Raw genomic sequence first — 19,630 nt, 5'->3', positions numbered from 1 at the left:
GTGGTTTTGTTGATTTTCAGCAAATGAACATATTTCAGCGAGCTCAAAGTTTTTTCTTTAATAGCAGAAGATTTTATCTTAAAATACAAGAACTTTTCGTGGTACTTGTCAATTTTTGTTGGTTTTCATCTAATGAACTTATTTCAGTCAGCTAGATCTTTCTTCTTCAAAGCAAAAAGATTTTATCTTCAAATACAAGAACTTTTCGTGGTTTTGTTGGTTTTCAGCAAATGAACATATTTCAGCGAGCTAGAAGTTTTTTCTTCAATCGCGTCAGATTTTATCTTAAAATACAAGAACTTTTCGTGGTTCTTGTCAATTTTTGTTGGTTTTCATCGAATGAACTTGTTTCAGTTAGCTAGATCTTTCTTCTTTAATGCAAAAAGATTTTATCTTCAAATTCAAGAACTTTTCGTGGTTTTGTTGATTTTGAGCAAATGAACATATTTCAGCGAGCTCAAAGTTTTTTCTTTAATAGCGGAAGATTTTATCTTAAAATACAAGAACTTTTCGTGGTTCTTGTCAATTTTTGTTGGTTTTCATCTAATGAACTTATTTCAGTCAGCTAGATCTTTCTTCTTCAAAGCAAAAAGATTTTATCTTCAAATACAAGAACTTTTCGTGGTTTTGTTGGTTTTCAGCAAATGAACATATTTCAGCGAGCTAGAAGTTTTTTCTTCAATCGCGTCAGATTTTATCTTAAAATACAAGACCTTTTCGTGGTTCTTGTCAATTTTTGTTGGTTTTCATCTAATGAACTTATTTCAGTCAGCTGGATCTTTCTTCTTCAAAGCAAAAAGATTTTATCTTCAAATTCAAGAACTTTTCGTGGTTTTGTTGGTTTTCAGCAATCAACATATTTCAGCGAGCTTGAAGTTTTTTCTTCAATAGCGTCAGATTTTATCTTAAAATACAAGAACTTTTCGTGGTTCTTGTCAATTTTTGTTGGTTTTGATCTGATGAACTTCTTTCAGTCAGCTCGATCTTTCTACCTCAAAGCAAAAAGATTTTATCTTCAAATACAAGAACTTTTCGTGGTTTTGTTAATTTTCAGCAAATGAACATATTTCAGTGAGCGAGAAGTTTTTTCTTCAATAGCGTCAGATTTTATCTTAAAATACAAGAACTTTGCGTGGTTCTTGCAATTTTTGTTGGTTTTCATCTAATGAACTTATTTCAGTCAGCTCGATCTTTCTTCCTCAAAGCAAAAAGATTTTATCTTCAAATACAAGAACTTTTCGTGGTTTTGTTGATTTTCAGCAAATGAACATATTTCAGCGAGCTCAAAGTTTTTTCTTTAATAGCGGAAGGTTTTATCTTAAAATACAAGAACCTTTCGTGGTTCTTGTCAATTTTTGTTGGTTTTCATCTAATGAACTTATTTCAGTCAGCGAGATCTTTCTTCTTCAAAGCAAAAAGATTTTATCTTCAAATACAAGAACTTTTCGTGGTTTTGTTGGTTTTCAGCAAATGAACATATTTCAGCGAGCTCAAAGCTTTTTCTTTAATAGCGGAAGATTTTATCTTAAAATACAAGAACTTTTCGTGGTTCTTGTCAATTTTTGTTGGTTTTCATCTAATGAACTTATTTCAGTCAGCGAGATCTTTCTTCTTTAATGCAAAAAGATTTTATCTTCAAATACAAGAACTTTTCGTGGTTTTGTTGATTTTCAGCAAATGAACATATTTCAGCGAGCTCAAAGTTTTTTCTTTAATAGCAGAAGATTTTATCTTAAAATACAAGAACTTTTCGTGGTACTTGTCAATTTTTGTTGGTTTTCATCTAATGAACTTATTTCAGTCAGCTAGATCTTTCTTCTTCAAAGCAAAAAGATTTTATCTTCAAATACAAGAACTTTTCGTGGTTTTGTTGGTTTTCAGCAAATGAACATATTTCAGCGAGCTAGAAGTTTTTTCTTCAATCGCGTCAGATTTTATCTTAAAATACAAGAACTTTTCGTGGTTCTTGTCAATTTTTGTTGGTTTTCATCGAATGAACTTGTTTCAGTTAGCTAGATCTTTCTTCTTTAATGCAAAAAGATTTTATCTTCAAATTCAAGAACTTTTCGTGGTTTTGTTGATTTTGAGCAAATGAACATATTTCAGCGAGCTAGAAGTTTTTTCTTTAATAGCGGAAGATTTTATCTTAAAATACAAGAACTTTTCGTGGTTCTTGTCAATTTTTGTTGGTTTTCATCTAATGAACTTATTTCAGTCAGCTAGATCTTTCTTCTTCAAAGCAAAAAGATTTTATCTTCAAATACAAGAACTTTTCGTGGTTTTGTTGGTTTTCAGCAAATGAACATATTTCAGCGAGCTGGAAGTTTTTTCTTCAATCGCGTCAGATTTTGTCTTAAAATACAAGAACTTTTCGTGGATCTTGTCAATTTTTGTTGGTTTTCATCTAATGAACTTATTTCAGTCAGCTGGATCTTTCTTCTTCAAAGCAAAAAGATTTTATCTTCAAATTCAAGAACTTTTCGTGGTTTTGTTGATTTTCAGCAAATGAACATATTTCAGCGAGCTCAAAGTTTTTTCTTCAATAGCGGAAGATTTTATCTTAAAATACAAGAACTTTTCGTGGTTCTTGTCAATTTTTGTTGGTTTTCATCTAATGAACTTATTTCAGTCAGCTAGATCTTTCTTCTTCAAAGCAAAAAGATTTTATCTTCAAATACAAGAACTTTTCGTGGTTTTGTTGGTTTTCAGCAAATGAACATATTTCAGCGAGCTAGAAGTTTTTTCTTCAATCGCGTCAGATTTTATCTTAAAATACAAGACCTTTTCGTGGTTCTTGTCAATTTTTGTTGGTTTTCATCTAATGAACTTATTTCAGTCAGCTGGATCTTTCTTCTTCAAAGCAAAAAGATTTTATCTTCAAATTCAAGAACTTTTCGTGGTTTTGTTGGTTTTCAGCAAATGAACATATTTCAGCGAGCTTGAAGTTTTTTCTTCAATAGCGTCAGATTTTATCTTTAAATACAAGAACTTTTCGTGGTTCTTGTCAATTTTTGTTGGTTTTGATCTGATGAACTTCTTTCAGTCAGCTCGATCTTTCTACCTCAAAGCAAAAAGATTTTATCTTCAAATACAAGAACTTTTCGTGGTTTTGTTAATTTTCAGCAAATGAACATATTTCAGTGAGCGAGAAGTTTTTTCTTCAATAGCGTCAGATTTTATCTTAAAATACAAGAACTTTTCATGGTTCTTGTCAATTTTTGTTGGTTTTCATCTAATGAACTAGTTTCAGTCAGCTAGATCTTTCTTCTTTAATGCAAAAAGATTTTATCTTCAAATACAAGAACTTTTCGTGGTTTTGTTGATTTTCAGCAAATGAACATATTTCAGCGAGCTCAAAGTTTTTTCTTTAATAGCGGAAGGTTTTATCTTAAAATACAAGAACCTTTCGTGGTTCTTGTCAATTTTTGTTGGTTTTCATCTAATGAACTTATTTCAGTCAGCGAGATCTTTCTTCTTCAAAGCAAAAAGATTTTATCTTCAAATACAAGAACTTTTCGTGGTTTTGTTGGTTTTCAGCAAATGAACATATTTCAGCGAGCTCAAAGTTTTTTCTTTAATAGCGGAAGATTTTATCTTAAAATACAAGAACTTTTCGTGGTTCTTGTCAATTTTTGTTGGTTTTCATCTAATGAACTTATTTCAGTCAGCGAGATCTTTCTTCTTTAATGCAAAAAGATTTTATCTTCAAATACAAGAACTTTTCGTGGTTTTGTTGATTTTCAGCAAATGAACATATTTCAGCGAGCTCAAAGTTTTTTCTTTAATAGCAGAAGATTTTATCTTAAAATACAAGAACTTTTCGTGGTACTTGTCAATTTTTGTTGGTTTTCATCTAATGAACTTATTTCAGTCAGCTAGATCTTTCTTCTTCAAAGCAAAAAGATTTTATCTTCAAATACAAGAACTTTTCGTGGTTTTGTTGGTTTTCAGCAAATGAACATATTTCAGCGAGCTAGAAGTTTTTTCTTCAATCGCGTCAGATTTTATCTTAAAATACAAGAACTTTTCGTGGTTCTTGTCAATTTTTGTTGGTTTTCATCGAATGAACTTGTTTCAGTTAGCTAGATCTTTCTTCTTTAATGCAAAAAGATTTTATCTTCAAATTCAAGAACTTTTCGTGGTTTTGTTGATTTTGAGCAAATGAACATATTTCAGCGAGCTCAAAGTTTTTTCTTTAATAGCGGAAGATTTTATCTTAAAATACAAGAACTTTTCGTGGTTCTTGTCAATTTTTGTTGGTTTTCATCTAATGAACTTATTTCAGTCAGCTAGATCTTTCTTCTTCAAAGCAAAAAGATTTTATCTTCAAATACAAGAACTTTTCGTGGTTTTGTTGGTTTTCAGCAAATGAACATATTTCAGCGAGCTAGAAGTTTTTTCTTCAATCGCGTCAGATTTTATCTTAAAATACAAGACCTTTTCGTGGTTCTTGTCAATTTTTGTTGGTTTTCATCTAATGAACTTATTTCAGTCAGCTGGATCTTTCTTCTTCAAAGCAAAAAGATTTTATCTTCAAATTCAAGAACTTTTCGTGGTTTTGTTGGTTTTCAGCAATCAACATATTTCAGCGAGCTTGAAGTTTTTTCTTCAATAGCGTCAGATTTTATCTTAAAATACAAGAACTTTTCGTGGTTCTTGTCAATTTTTGTTGGTTTTGATCTGATGAACTTCTTTCAGTCAGCTCGATCTTTCTACCTCAAAGCAAAAAGATTTTATCTTCAAATACAAGAACTTTTCGTGGTTTTGTTAATTTTCAGCAAATGAACATATTTCAGTGAGCGAGAAGTTTTTTCTTCAATAGCGTCAGATTTTATCTTAAAATACAAGAACTTTGCGTGGTTCTTGCAATTTTTGTTGGTTTTCATCTAATGAACTTATTTCAGTCAGCTCGATCTTTCTTCCTCAAAGCAAAAAGATTTTATCTTCAAATACAAGAACTTTTCGTGGTTTTGTTGATTTTCAGCAAATGAACATATTTCAGCGAGCTCAAAGTTTTTTCTTTAATAGCGGAAGGTTTTATCTTAAAATACAAGAACCTTTCGTGGTTCTTGTCAATTTTTGTTGGTTTTCATCTAATGAACTTATTTCAGTCAGCGAGATCTTTCTTCTTCAAAGCAAAAAGATTTTATCTTCAAATACAAGAACTTTTCGTGGTTTTGTTGGTTTTCAGCAAATGAACATATTTCAGCGAGCTCAAAGCTTTTTCTTTAATAGCGGAAGATTTTATCTTAAAATACAAGAACTTTTCGTGGTTCTTGTCAATTTTTGTTGGTTTTCATCTAATGAACTTATTTCAGTCAGCGAGATCTTTCTTCTTTAATGCAAAAAGATTTTATCTTCAAATACAAGAACTTTTCGTGGTTTTGTTGATTTTCAGCAAATGAACATATTTCAGCGAGCTCAAAGTTTTTTCTTTAATAGCAGAAGATTTTATCTTAAAATACAAGAACTTTTCGTGGTACTTGTCAATTTTTGTTGGTTTTCATCTAATGAACTTATTTCAGTCAGCTAGATCTTTCTTCTTCAAAGCAAAAAGATTTTATCTTCAAATACAAGAACTTTTCGTGGTTTTGTTGGTTTTCAGCAAATGAACATATTTCAGCGAGCTAGAAGTTTTTTCTTCAATCGCGTCAGATTTTATCTTAAAATACAAGAACTTTTCGTGGTTCTTGTCAATTTTTGTTGGTTTTCATCGAATGAACTTGTTTCAGTTAGCTAGATCTTTCTTCTTTAATGCAAAAAGATTTTATCTTCAAATTCAAGAACTTTTCGTGGTTTTGTTGATTTTGAGCAAATGAACATATTTCAGCGAGCTAGAAGTTTTTTCTTTAATAGCGGAAGATTTTATCTTAAAATACAAGAACTTTTCGTGGTTCTTGTCAATTTTTGTTGGTTTTCATCTAATGAACTTATTTCAGTCAGCTAGATCTTTCTTCTTCAAAGCAAAAAGATTTTATCTTCAAATACAAGAACTTTTCGTGGTTTTGTTGGTTTTCAGCAAATGAACATATTTCAGCGAGCTGGAAGTTTTTTCTTCAATCGCGTCAGATTTTGTCTTAAAATACAAGAACTTTTCGTGGATCTTGTCAATTTTTGTTGGTTTTCATCTAATGAACTTATTTCAGTCAGCTGGATCTTTCTTCTTCAAAGCAAAAAGATTTTATCTTCAAATTCAAGAACTTTTCGTGGTTTTGTTGGTTTTCAGCAAATGAACATATTTCAGCGAGCTTGAAGTTTTTTCTTCAATAGCGTCAGAATTTATCTTAAAATACAAGAACTTTTCGTGGTTCTTGTCAATTTTTGTTGGTTTTGATCGGATGAACTTCTTTCAGACAGCTCGATCTTTCTACCTCAAAGCAAAAAGATTTTATCTTCAAATACAAGAACTTTTCGTGGTTTTGTTAATTTTCAGCAAATGAACATATTTCAGTGAGCGAGAAGTTTTTTCTTCAATAGCGTCAGATTTTATCTTAAAATACAAGAACTTTGCGTGGTTCTTGCAATTTTTGTTGGTTTTCATCTAATGAACTTATTTCAGTCAGCTCGATCTTTCTTCCTCAAAGCAAAAAGATTTTATCTTCAAATACAAGAACTTTTCGTGGTTTTGTTGATTTTCAGCAAATGAACATATTTCAGCGAGCTCAAAGTTTTTTCTTTAATAGCGGAAGGTTTTATCTTAAAATACAAGAACCTTTCGTGGTTCTTGTCAATTTTTGTTGGTTTTCATCTAATGAACTTATTTCAGTCAGCTAGATCTTTCTTCTTCAAAGCAAAAAGATTTTATCTTCAAATACAAGAACTTTTCGTGGTTCTTGTCAATTTTTGTTGGTTTTCATCCAATGAACTTGTTTCAGTCAGCTAGATCTTTCTTCTTTAATGCAAAAAGATTTTATCTTCAAATACAAGAACTTTTCGTGGTTTTGTTGATTTTCAGCAAATGAACATATTTCAGCGAGCTCAAAGTTTTTTCTTTGATAGCAGAAGATTTCATCTTAAAATACAAGAACCTTTCGTGGTTCTTGTCAATTTTTGTTGGTTTTCATCTAATGAACTTATTTCAGTCAGCGAGATCTTTCTTCTTTAATGCAAAAAGATTTTATCTTCAAATACAAGAACTTTTCGTGGTTTTGTTGATTTTCAGCAAATGAACATATTTCAGCGAGCTCAAAGTTTTTTCTTTAATAGCAGAAGATTTTATCTTAAAATACAAGAACTTTTCGTGGTTCTTGTCAATTTTTGTTGGTTTTCATCTAATGAACTTATTTCAGTCAGCTAGATCTTTCTTCTTCAAAGCAAAAAGATTTTATCTTCAAATACAAGAACTTTTCGTGGTTTTGTTGGTTTTCAGCAAATGAACATATTTCAGCGAGCTAGAAGTTTTTTCTTCAATCGCGTCAGATTTTATCTTAAAATACAAGAACTTTTCGTGGTTCTTGTCAATTTTTGTTGGTTTTCATCTAATGAACTTATTTCAGTCAGCTGGATCTTTCTTCTTCAAAGCAAAAAGATTTTATCTTCAAATTCAAGAACTTTTCGTGGTTTTGTTGGTTTTCCGCAAATGAACATATTTCAGCGAGCTTGAAGTTTTTTCTTCAATAGCGTCAGATTTTATCTTAAAATACAAGAACTTTTCGTGGTTCTTGTCAATTTTTGTTGGTTTTGATCTGATGAACTTCTTTCAGTCAGCTCGATCTTTCTACCTCAAAGCAAAAAGATTTTATCTTCAAATACAAGAACTTTTCGTGGTTTTGTTAATTTTCAGCAAATGAACATATTTCAGTGAGCGAGAAGTTTTTTCTTCAATTGCGTCAGATTTTATCTTAAAATACAAGAACTTTGCGTGGTTCTTGCAATTTTTGTTGGTTTTGATCTGATGAACTTATTTCAGTCAGCTGGATCTTTCTTCTTCAAAGCAAAAAGATTTTATCTTCAAATTCAAAAACTTTTCGTGGTTTTGTTGGTTTTCAGCAAATGAACATATTTCAGCGAGCTTGAAGTTTTTTCTTCAATAGCGTCAGATTTTATCTTAAAATACAAGAACTTTTCGTGGTTCTTGTCAATTTTTGTTGGTTTTGATCTGATGAACTTCTTTCAGTCAGCTCGATCTTTCTACCTCAAAGCAAAAAGATTTTATCTTCAAATACAAGAACTTTTCGTGGTTTTGTTAATTTTCAGCAAATGAACATATTTCAGTGAGCGAGAAGTTTTTTCTTCAATAGCGTCAGATTTTATCTTAAAATACAAGAACTTTGCGTGGTTCTTGCAATTTTTGTTGGTTTTCATCTAATGAACTTATTTCAGTCAGCTCGATCTTTCTTCCTCAAAGCAAAAAGATTTTATCTTCAAATACAAGAACTTTTCGTGGTTTTGTTGATTTTCAGCAAATGAACATATTTCAGCGAGCTCAAAGTTTTTTCTTTAATAGCGGAAGGTTTTATCTTAAAATACAAGAACCTTTCGTGGTTCTTGTCAATTTTTGTTGGTTTTCATCTAATGAACTTATTTCAGTCAGCGAGATCTTTCTTCTTCAAAGCAAAAAGATTTTATCTTCAAATACAAGAACTTTTCGTGGTTTTGTTGGTTTTCAGCAAATGAACATATTTCAGCGAGCTCAAAGTTTTTTCTTTAATAGCGGAAGATTTTATCTTAAAATACAAGAACTTTTCGTGGTTCTTGTCAATTTTTGTTGGTTTTCATCTAATGAACTTATTTCAGTCAGCGAGATCTTTCTTCTTTAATGCAAAAAGATTTTATCTTCAAATACAAGAACTTTTCGTGGTTTTGTTGATTTTCAGCAAATGAACATATTTCAGCGAGCTCAAAGTTTTTTCTTTAATAGCAGAAGATTTTATCTTAAAATACAAGAACTTTTCGTGGTACTTGTCAATTTTTGTTGGTTTTCATCTAATGAACTTATTTCAGTCAGCTAGATCTTTCTTCTTCAAAGCAAAAAGATTTTATCTTCAAATACAAGAACTTTTCGTGGTTTTGTTGGTTTTCAGCAAATGAACATATTTCAGCGAGCTAGAAGTTTTTTCTTCAATCGCGTCAGATTTTATCTTAAAATACAAGAACTTTTCGTGGTTCTTGTCAATTTTTGTTGGTTTTCATCGAATGAACTTGTTTCAGTTAGCTAGATCTTTCTTCTTTAAAGCAAAAAGATTTTATCTTCAAATTCAAGAACTTTTCGTGGTTTTGTTGATTTTGAGCAAATGAACATATTTCAGCGAGCTCAACGTTTTTTCTTTAATAGCGGAAGATTTTATCTTAAAATACAAGAACTTTTCGTGGTTCTTGTCAATTTTTGTTGGTTTTCATCTAATGAACTTATTTCAGTCAGCTAGATCTTTCTTCTTCAAAGCAAAAAGATTTTATCTTCAAATACAAGAACTTTTCGTGGTTTTGTTGGTTTTCAGCAAATGAACATATTTCAGCGAGCTGGAAGTTTTTTCTTCAATCGCGTCAGATTTTGTCTTAAAATACAAGAACTTTTCGTGGATCTTGTCAATTTTTGTTGGTTTTCATCTAATGAACTTATTTCAGTCAGCTGGATCTTTCTTCTTCAAAGCAAAAAGATTTTATCTTCAAATTCAAGAACTTTTCGTGGTTTTGTTGGTTTTCAGCAAATGAACATATTTCAGCGAGCTTGAAGTTTTTTCTTCAATAGCGTCAGAATTTATCTTAAAATACAAGAACTTTTCGTGGTTCTTGTCAATTTTTGTTTGTTTTGATCGGATGAACTTCTTTCAGACAGCTCGATCTTTCTACCTCAAAGCAAAAAGATTTTATCTTCAAATACAAGAACTTTTCGTGGTTTTGTTAATTTTCAGCAAATGAACATATTTCAGTGAGCGAGAAGTTTTTTCTTCAATAGCGTCAGATTTTATCTTAAAATACAAGAACTTTGCGTGGTTCTTGCAATTTTTGTTGGTTTTCATCTAATGAACTTATTTCAGTCAGCTCGATCTTTCTTCCTCAAAGCAAAAAGATTTTATCTTCAAATACAAGAACTTTTCGTGGTTTTGTTGATTTTCAGCAAATGAACATATTTCAGCGAGCTCAAAGTTTTTTCTTTAATAGCGGAAGGTTTTATCTTAAAATACAAGAACCTTTCGTGGTTCTTGTCAATTTTTGTTGGTTTTCATCTAATGAACTTATTTCAGTCAGCTAGATCTTTCTTCTTCAAAGCAAAAAGATTTTATCTTCAAATACAAGAACTTTTCGTGGTTTTGTTGGTTTTCAGCAAATTAACATATTTCAGCGAGCTCAAAGTTTTTTCTTTAATAGCGGAAGATTTTATCTTAAAATACAAGAACTTTTCGTGGTTCTTGTCAATTTTTGTTGGTTTTCATCTAATGAACTTATTTCATTCAGCTAGATCTTTCTTCTTCAAAGCAAAAAGATTTTATCTTCAAATACAAGAACTTTTCGTGGTTTTGTTGGTTTTCAGCAAATGAACATATTTCAGCGAGCTGGAAGTTTTTTCTTCAATCGCGTCAGATTTTGTCTTAAAATACAAGAACTTTTCGTGGATCTTGTCAATTTTTGTTGGTTTTCATCTAATGAACTTATTTCAGTCAGCTGGATCTTTCTTCTTCAAAGCAAAAAGATTTTATCTTCAAATTCAAGAACTTTTCGTGGTTTTGTTGGTTTTCAGCAAATGAACATATTTCAGCGAGCTTGAAGTTTTTTCTTCAATAGCGTCAGAATTTATCTTAAAATACAAGAACTTTTCGTGGTTCTTGTCAATTTTTGTTGGTTTTGATCGGATGAACTTCTTTCAGACAGCTCGATCTTTCTACCTCAAAGCAAAAAGATTTTATCTTCAAATACAAGAACTTTTCGTGGTTCTTGTCAATTTTTGTTGGTTTTCATCCAATGAACTTGTTTCAGTCAGCTAGATCTTTCTTCTTTAATGCAAAAAGATTTTATCTTCAAATACAAGAACTTTTCGTGGTTTTGTTGATTTTCAGCAAATGAACATATTTCAGCGAGCTCAAAGTTTTTTCTTTGATAGCAGAAGATTTCATCTTAAAATACAAGAACCTTTCGTGGTTCTTGTCAATTTTTGTTGGTTTTCATCTAATGAACTTATTTCAGTCAGCGAGATCTTTCTTCTTTAATGCAAAAAGATTTTATCTTCAAATACAAGAACTTTTCGTGGTTTTGTTGATTTTCAGCAAATGAACATATTTCAGCGAGCTCAAAGTTTTTTCTTTAATAGCAGAAGATTTTATCTTAAAATACAAGAACTTTTCGTGGTTCTTGTCAATTTTTGTTGGTTTTCATCTAATGAACTTATTTCAGTCAGCTAGATCTTTCTTCTTCAAAGCAAAAAGATTTTATCTTCAAATACAAGAACTTTTCGTGGTTTTGTTGGTTTTCAGCAAATGAACATATTTCAGCGAGCTAGAAGTTTTTTCTTCAATCGCGTCAGATTTTATCTTAAAATACAAGAACTTTTCGTGGTTCTTGTCAATTTTTGTTGGTTTTCATCTAATGAACTTATTTCAGTCAGCTGGATCTTTCTTCTTCAAAGCAAAAAGATTTTATCTTCAAATTCAAGAACTTTTCGTGGTTTTGTTGGTTTTCCGCAAATGAACATATTTCAGCGAGCTTGAAGTTTTTTCTTCAATAGCGTCAGATTTTATCTTAAAATACAAGAACTTTTCGTGGTTCTTGTCAATTTTTGTTGGTTTTGATCTGATGAACTTCTTTCAGTCAGCTCGATCTTTCTACCTCAAAGCAAAAAGATTTTATCTTCAAATACAAGAACTTTTCGTGGTTTTGTTAATTTTCAGCAAATGAACATATTTCAGTGAGCGAGAAGTTTTTTCTTCAATTGCGTCAGATTTTATCTTAAAATACAAGAACTTTGCGTGGTTCTTGCAATTTTTGTTGGTTTTGATCTGATGAACTTATTTCAGTCAGCTGGATCTTTCTTCTTCAAAGCAAAAAGATTTTATCTTCAAATTCAAAAACTTTTCGTGGTTTTGTTGGTTTTCAGCAAATGAACATATTTCAGCGAGCTTGAAGTTTTTTCTTCAATAGCGTCAGATTTTATCTTAAAATACAAGAACTTTTCGTGGTTCTTGTCAATTTTTGTTGGTTTTGATCTGATGAACTTCTTTCAGTCAGCTCGATCTTTCTACCTCAAAGCAAAAAGATTTTATCTTCAAATACAAGAACTTTTCGTGGTTTTGTTAATTTTCAGCAAATGAACATATTTCAGTGAGCGAGAAGTTTTTTCTTCAATAGCGTCAGATTTTATCTTAAAATACAAGAACTTTGCGTGGTTCTTGCAATTTTTGTTGGTTTTCATCTAATGAACTTATTTCAGTCAGCTCGATCTTTCTTCCTCAAAGCAAAAAGATTTTATCTTCAAATACAAGAACTTTTCGTGGTTTTGTTGATTTTCAGCAAATGAACATATTTCAGCGAGCTCAAAGTTTTTTCTTTAATAGCGGAAGGTTTTATCTTAAAATACAAGAACCTTTCGTGGTTCTTGTCAATTTTTGTTGGTTTTCATCTAATGAACTTATTTCAGTCAGCGAGATCTTTCTTCTTCAAAGCAAAAAGATTTTATCTTCAAATACAAGAACTTTTCGTGGTTTTGTTGGTTTTCAGCAAATGAACATATTTCAGCGAGCTCAAAGTTTTTTCTTTAATAGCGGAAGATTTTATCTTAAAATACAAGAACTTTTCGTGGTTCTTGTCAATTTTTGTTGGTTTTCATCTAATGAACTTATTTCAGTCAGCGAGATCTTTCTTCTTTAATGCAAAAAGATTTTATCTTCAAATACAAGAACTTTTCGTGGTTTTGTTGATTTTCAGCAAATGAACATATTTCAGCGAGCTCAAAGTTTTTTCTTTAATAGCAGAAGATTTTATCTTAAAATACAAGAACTTTTCGTGGTACTTGTCAATTTTTGTTGGTTTTCATCTAATGAACTTATTTCAGTCAGCTAGATCTTTCTTCTTCAAAGCAAAAAGATTTTATCTTCAAATACAAGAACTTTTCGTGGTTTTGTTGGTTTTCAGCAAATGAACATATTTCAGCGAGCTAGAAGTTTTTTCTTCAATCGCGTCAGATTTTATCTTAAAATACAAGAACTTTTCGTGGTTCTTGTCAATTTTTGTTGGTTTTCATCGAATGAACTTGTTTCAGTTAGCTAGATCTTTCTTCTTTAATGCAAAAAGATTTTATCTTCAAATTCAAGAACTTTTCGTGGTTTTGTTGATTTTGAGCAAATGAACATATTTCAGCGAGCTCAACGTTTTTTCTTTAATAGCGGAAGATTTTATCTTAAAATACAAGAACTTTTCGTGGTTCTTGTCAATTTTTGTTGGTTTTCATCTAATGAACTTATTTCAGTCAGCTAGATCTTTCTTCTTCAAAGCAAAAAGATTTTATCTTCAAATACAAGAACTTTTCGTGGTTTTGTTCGTTTTCAGCAAATGAACATATTTCAGCGAGCTAGAAGTTTTTTCTTCAATCGCGTCAGATTTTATCTTAAAATACAAGACCTTTTCGTGGTTCTTGTCAATTTTTGTTGGTTTTCATCTAATGAACTTATTTCAGTCAGCTGGATCTTTCTTCTTCAAAGCAAAAAGATTTTATCTTCAAATTCAAGAACTTTTCGTGGTTTTGTTGGTTTTCAGCAATCAACATATTTCAGCGAGCTTGAAGTTTTTTCTTCAATAGCGTCAGATTTTATCTTAAAATACAAGAACTTTTCGTGGTTCTTGTCAATTTTTGTTGGTTTTGATCTGATGAACTTCTTTCAGTCAGCTCGATCTTTCTACCTCAAAGCAAAAAGATTTTATCTTCAAATACAAGAACTTTTCGTGGTTTTGTTAATTTTCAGCAAATGAACATATTTCAGTGAGCGAGAAGTTTTTTCTTCAATAGCGTCAGATTTTATCTTAAAATACAAGAACTTTGCGTGGTTCTTGCAATTTTTGTTGGTTTTCATCTAATGAACTTATTTCAGTCAGCTCGATCTTTCTTCCTCAAAGCAAAAAGATTTTATCTTCAAATACAAGAACTTTTCGTGGTTTTGTTGATTTTCAGCAAATGAACATATTTCAGCGAGCTCAAAGTTTTTTCTTTCATAGAGGAAGGTTTTATCTTAAAATACAAGAACCTTTCGTGGTTCTTGTCAATTTTTGTTGGTTTTCATCTAATGAACTTATTTCAGTCAGCGAGATCTTTCTTCTTCAAAGCAAAAAGATTTTATCTTCAAATACAAGAACTTTTCGTGGTTTTGTTGGTTTTCAGCAAATGAACATATTTCTGCGAGCTCAAAGTTTTTTCTTTAATAGCGGAAGATTTTATCTTAAAATACAAGAACTTTTCGTGGTTCTTGTCAATTTTTGTTGGTTTTCATCTAATGAACTTATTTCAGTCAGCGAGATCTTTCTTCTTTAATGCAAAAAGATTTTATCTTCAAATACAAGAACTTTTCGTGGTTTTGTTGATTTTCAGCAAATGAACATATTTCAGCGAGCTCAAAGTTTTTTCTTTAATAGCAGAAGATTTTATCTTAAAATACAAGAACTTTTCGTGGTACTTGTCAATTTTTGTTGGTTTTCATCTAATGAACTTATTTCAGTCAGCTAGATCTTTCTTCTTCAAAGCAAAAAGATTTTATCTTCAAATACAAGAACTTTTCGTGGTTTTGTTGGTTTTCAGCAAATGAACATATTTCAGCGAGCTAGAAGTTTTTTCTTCAATCGCGTCAGATTTTATCTTAAAATACAAGAACTTTTCGTGGTTCTTGTCAATTTTTGTTGGTTTTCATCGAATGAACTTGTTTCAGTTAGCTAGATCTTTCTTCTTTAATGCAAAAAGATTTTATCTTCAAATTCAAGAACTTTTCGTGGTTTTGTTGATTTTGAGCAAATGAACATATTTCAGCGAGCTCAAAGTTTTTTCTTTAATAGCGGAAGATTTTATCTTAAAATACAAGAACTTTTCGTGGTTCTTGTCAATTTTTGTTGGTTTTCATCTAATGAACTTATTTCAGTCAGCTAGATCTTTCTTCTTCAAAGCAAAAAGATTTTATCTTCAAATACAAGAACTTTTCGTGGTTTTGTTGGTTTTCAGCAAATGAACATATTTCAGCGAGCTAGAAGTTTTTTCTTCAATCGGGTCAGATTTTATCTTAAAATACAAGACCTTTTCGTGGTTCTTGTCAATTTTTGTTGGTTTTCATCTAATGAACTTATTTCAGTCAGCTGGATCTTTCTTCTTCAAAGCAAAAAGATTTTATCTTCAAATTCAAGAACTTTTCGTGGTTTTGTTGGTTTTCAGCAATCAACATATTTCAGCGAGCTTCAAGTTTTTTCTTCAATAGCGTCAGATTTTATCTTAAAATACAAGAACTTTTCGTGGTTCTTGTCAATTTTTTTTGGTTTTGATCTGATGAACTTCTTTCAGTCAGCTCGATCTTTCTACCTCAAAGCAAAAAGATTTTATCTTCAAATACAAGAACTTTTCGTGGTTTTGTTAATTTTCAGCAAATGAACATATTTCAGTGAGCGAGAAGTTTTTTCTTCAATAGCGTCAGATTTTATCTTAAAATACAAGAACTTTGCGTGGTTCTTGCAATTTTTGTTGGTTTTCATCTAATGAACTTATTTCAGTCAGCTCGATCTTTCTTCCTCAAAGCAAAAAGATTTTATCTTCAAATACAAGAACTTTTCGTGGTTTTGTTGATTTTCAGCAAATGAACATATTTCAGCGAGCTCAAAGTTTTTTCTTTAATAGCGGAAGGTTTTATCTTAAAATACAAGAACCTTTCGTGGTTCTTGTCAATTTTTGTTGGTTTTCATCTAATGAACTTATTTCAGTCAGCTAGATCTTTCTTCTTCAAAGCAAAAAGATTTTATCTTCAAATACAAGAACTTTTCGTGGTTTTGTTGGTTTTCAGCAAATTAACATATTTCAGCGAGCTCAAAGTTTTTTCTTTAATAGCGGAAGATTTTATCTTAAAATACAAGAACTTTTCGTGGTTCTTGTCAATTTTTGTTGGTTTTCATCTAATGAACTTATTTCATTCAGCTAGATCTTTCTTCTTCAAAGCAAAAAGATTTTATCTTCAAATACAAGAACTTTTCGTGGTTTTGTTGGTTTTCAGCAAATGAACATATTTCAGCGAGCTGGAAGTTTTTTCTTCAATCGCGTCAGATTTTGTCTTAAAATACAAGAACTTTTCGTGGATCTTGTCAATTTTTGTTGGTTTTCATCTAATGAACTTATTTCAGTCAGCTGGATCTTTCTTCTTCAAAGCAAAAAGATTTTATCTTCAAATTCAAGAACTTTTCGTGGTTTTGTTGGTTTTCAACAAATGAACATATTTCAGCGAGCTTGAAGTTTTTTCTTCAATAGCGTCAGAATTTATCTTAAAATACAAGAACTTTTCGTGGTTCTTGTCAATTTTTGTTGGTTTTGATCGGATGAACTTCTTTCAGACAGCTCGATCTTTCTACCTCAAAGCAAAAAGATTTTATCTTCAAATACAAGAACTTTTCGTGGTTCTTGTCAATTTTTGTTGGTTTTCATCCAATGAACTTGTTTCAGTCAGCTAGATCTTTCTTCTTTAATGCAAAAAGATTTTATCTTCAAATACAAGAACTTTTCGTGGTTTTGTTGATTTTCAGCAAATGAACATATTTCAGCGAGCTCAAAGTTTTTTCTTTGATAGCAGAAGATTTCATCTTAAAATACAAGAACTTTTCGTGGTTCTTGTCAATTTTTGTTGGTTTTCATCTAATGAACTTATTTCAGTCAGCTAGATCTTTCTTCTTCAAAGCAAAAAGATTTTATCTTCAAATACAAGAACTTTTCGTGGTTTTGTTGGTTTTCAGCAAATGAACATATTTCAGCGAGCTAGAAGTTTTTTCTTCAATCGCGTCAGATTTTATCTTAAAATACAAGAACTTTTCGTGGTTCTTGTCAATTTTTGTTGGTTTTCATCTAATGAACTTATTTCAGTCAGCTAGATCTTTCTTCTTCAAAGCAAAAAGATTTTATCTTCAAATACAAGAACTTTTCGTGGTTTTGTTGGTTTTCAGCAAATGAACATATTTCAGCGAGCTAGAAGTTTTTTCTTCAATCGCGTCAGATTTTATCTTAAAATACAAGAACTTTTCGTGGTTCTTGTCAATTTTTGTTGGTTTTCATCTAATGAACTTGTTTCAGTTAGCTAGATCTTTCTTCTTTAATGCAAACGATTTTATCTTCAAATACAAGAACTTTTCGTGGTTTTGTTAATTTTCAGCAAATGAACATATTTCAGCGAGCTCGAAGTTTTTTCTTTAATAGCGGAAGATTTTATCTTAAAATACAAGAACTTTTCGTGGTTCTTGTCAATTTTTGTTGGTTTTCATCGAATGAACTTATTTCAGTCAGCTTGATCTTTCTTCTTCAAAGCAAAAAGATTTTATCTTCAAATACAAGAACTTTTCGTGGTTTTGTTGGTTTTCAGCAAATGAACATATTTCAGCGAGCTTGAAGTTTTTTCTTCAATAGCGTCAGATTTTATCTTAAAATACAAGAACTTTTCGTGGTTCTTGTCAATTTTTGTTGGTTTTGATCTGATGAACTTCTTTCAGTCAGCTCGATCTTTCTACCTCAAAGCAAAAAGATTTTATCTTCAAATACAAGAACTTTTCGTGGTTTTGTTAATTTTCAGCAAATGAACATATTTCAGTGAGCGAGAAGTTTTTTCTTCAATAGCGTCAGATTTTATCTTAAAATACAAGAACTTTGCGTGGTTCTTGCAATTTTTGTTGGTTTTGATCTGATGAACTTCTTTCAGTCAGCTCGATCTTTCTTCCTCAAAGCAAAAAGATTTTATCTTCAAATACAAGAACTTTTCGTGGTTTTGTTGATTTTCAGCAAATGAACATATTTCAGCGAGCTCAAAGTTTTTTCTTTAATAGCGGAAGGTTTTATCTTAAAATACAAGAACCTTTCGTGGTTCTTGTCAATTTTTGTTGATTTTCATCTAATGAACTTATTTCAGTCAGCTAGATCTTTCTTCTTCAAAGCAAAAAGATTTTATCTTCAAATACAAGAACTTTTCGTGGTTTTGTTGGTTTTCAGCAAATGAACATATTTCAGCAAGCTCAAAGTTTTTTCTTTAATAGCAGAAGATTTTATCTTAAAATACAAGAACTTTGCGTGGTTCTTGCAATTTTTGTTGGTTTTGATCTGATGAACTTCTTTCAGTCAGCTCGATCTTTCTTCCTCAAAGCAAAAAGATTTTATCTTCAAATACAAGAACTTTTCGTGGTTTTGTTGATTTTCAGCAAATGAACATATTTCAGCGAGCTCAAAGTTTTTTCTTTAATAGCGGAAGGTTTTATCTTAAAATACAAGAACCTTTCGTGGTTCTTGTCAATTTTTGTTGGTTTTCATCTAATGAACTTATTTCAGTCAGCTAGATCTTTCTTCTTCAAAGCAAAAAGATTTTATCTTCAAATACAAGAACTTTTCGTGGTTTTGTTGGTTTTCAGCAAATGAACATATTTCAGCGAGCTCAAAGTTTTTTCTTTAATAGCGGAAGATTTTATCTTAAAATACAAGAACTTTTCGTGGTTCTTGTCAATTTTTGTTGGTTTTCATCTAATGAACTTATTTCAGTCAGCTAGATCTTTCTTCTTCAAAGCAAAAAGATTTTATCTTCAAATACAAGAACTTTTCGTGGTTTTGTTGGTTTTCAGCAAATGAACATATTTCAGCGAGCTAGAAGTTTTTTCTTCAATCGCGTCAGATTTTATCTTAAAATACAAGAACTTTTCGTGGTTCTTGTCAATTTTTGTTGGTTTTCATCTAATGAACTTGTTTCAGTTAGCTAGATCTTTCTTCTTTAATGCAAAAAGATTTTATCTTCAAATACAAGAACTTTTCGTGGTTTTGTTGATTTTCAGCAAATGAACATATTTCAGCGAGCTCAAAGTTTTTTCTTTAATAGCGGAAGATTTTATCTTAAAATACAAGAACTTTTCGTGGTTCTTGTCAATTTTTGTTGGTTTTCATCTAATGAACTTATTTCAGTCAGCTTGATCTTTCTTCTTCAAAGCAAAAAGATTTTATCTTCAAATACAAGAACTTTTCGTGGTTTTGTTGGTTTTCAGCAAATGAACATATTTCAGCGAGCTAGAAGTTTTTTCTTCAATCGCGTCAGATTTTATCTTAAAATACAAGACCTTTTCGTGGTTCTTGTCAATTTTTGTTGGTTTTCATCTAATGAACTTATTTCAGTCAGCTGGATCTTTCTTCTTCAAAGCAAAAAGATTTTATCTTCAAATTCAAGAACTTTTCGTGGTTTTGTTGGTTTTCAGCAAATGAACATATTTCAGCGAGCTTGAAGTTTTTTCTTCAATAGCGTCAGATTTTATCTTAAAATACAAGAACTTTTCGTGGTTCTTGTCAATTTTTGTTGGTTTTGATCTGATGAACTTCTTTCAGTCAGCTCGATCTTTCTACCTCAAAGCAAAAAGATTTTATCTTCAAATACAAGAACTTTTCGTGGTTTTGTTAATTTTCAGCAAATGAACATATTTCAGTGAGCGAGAAGTTTTTTCTTCAATAGCGTCA

This window comes from Heptranchias perlo, chromosome 6 (assembly GCF_035084215.1).
Source record: "Heptranchias perlo isolate sHepPer1 chromosome 6, sHepPer1.hap1, whole genome shotgun sequence".
Lineage (NCBI taxonomy): Eukaryota > Metazoa > Chordata > Chondrichthyes > Hexanchiformes > Hexanchidae > Heptranchias > Heptranchias perlo.
Note: the sequence above shows the minus strand (reverse complement) of the source record.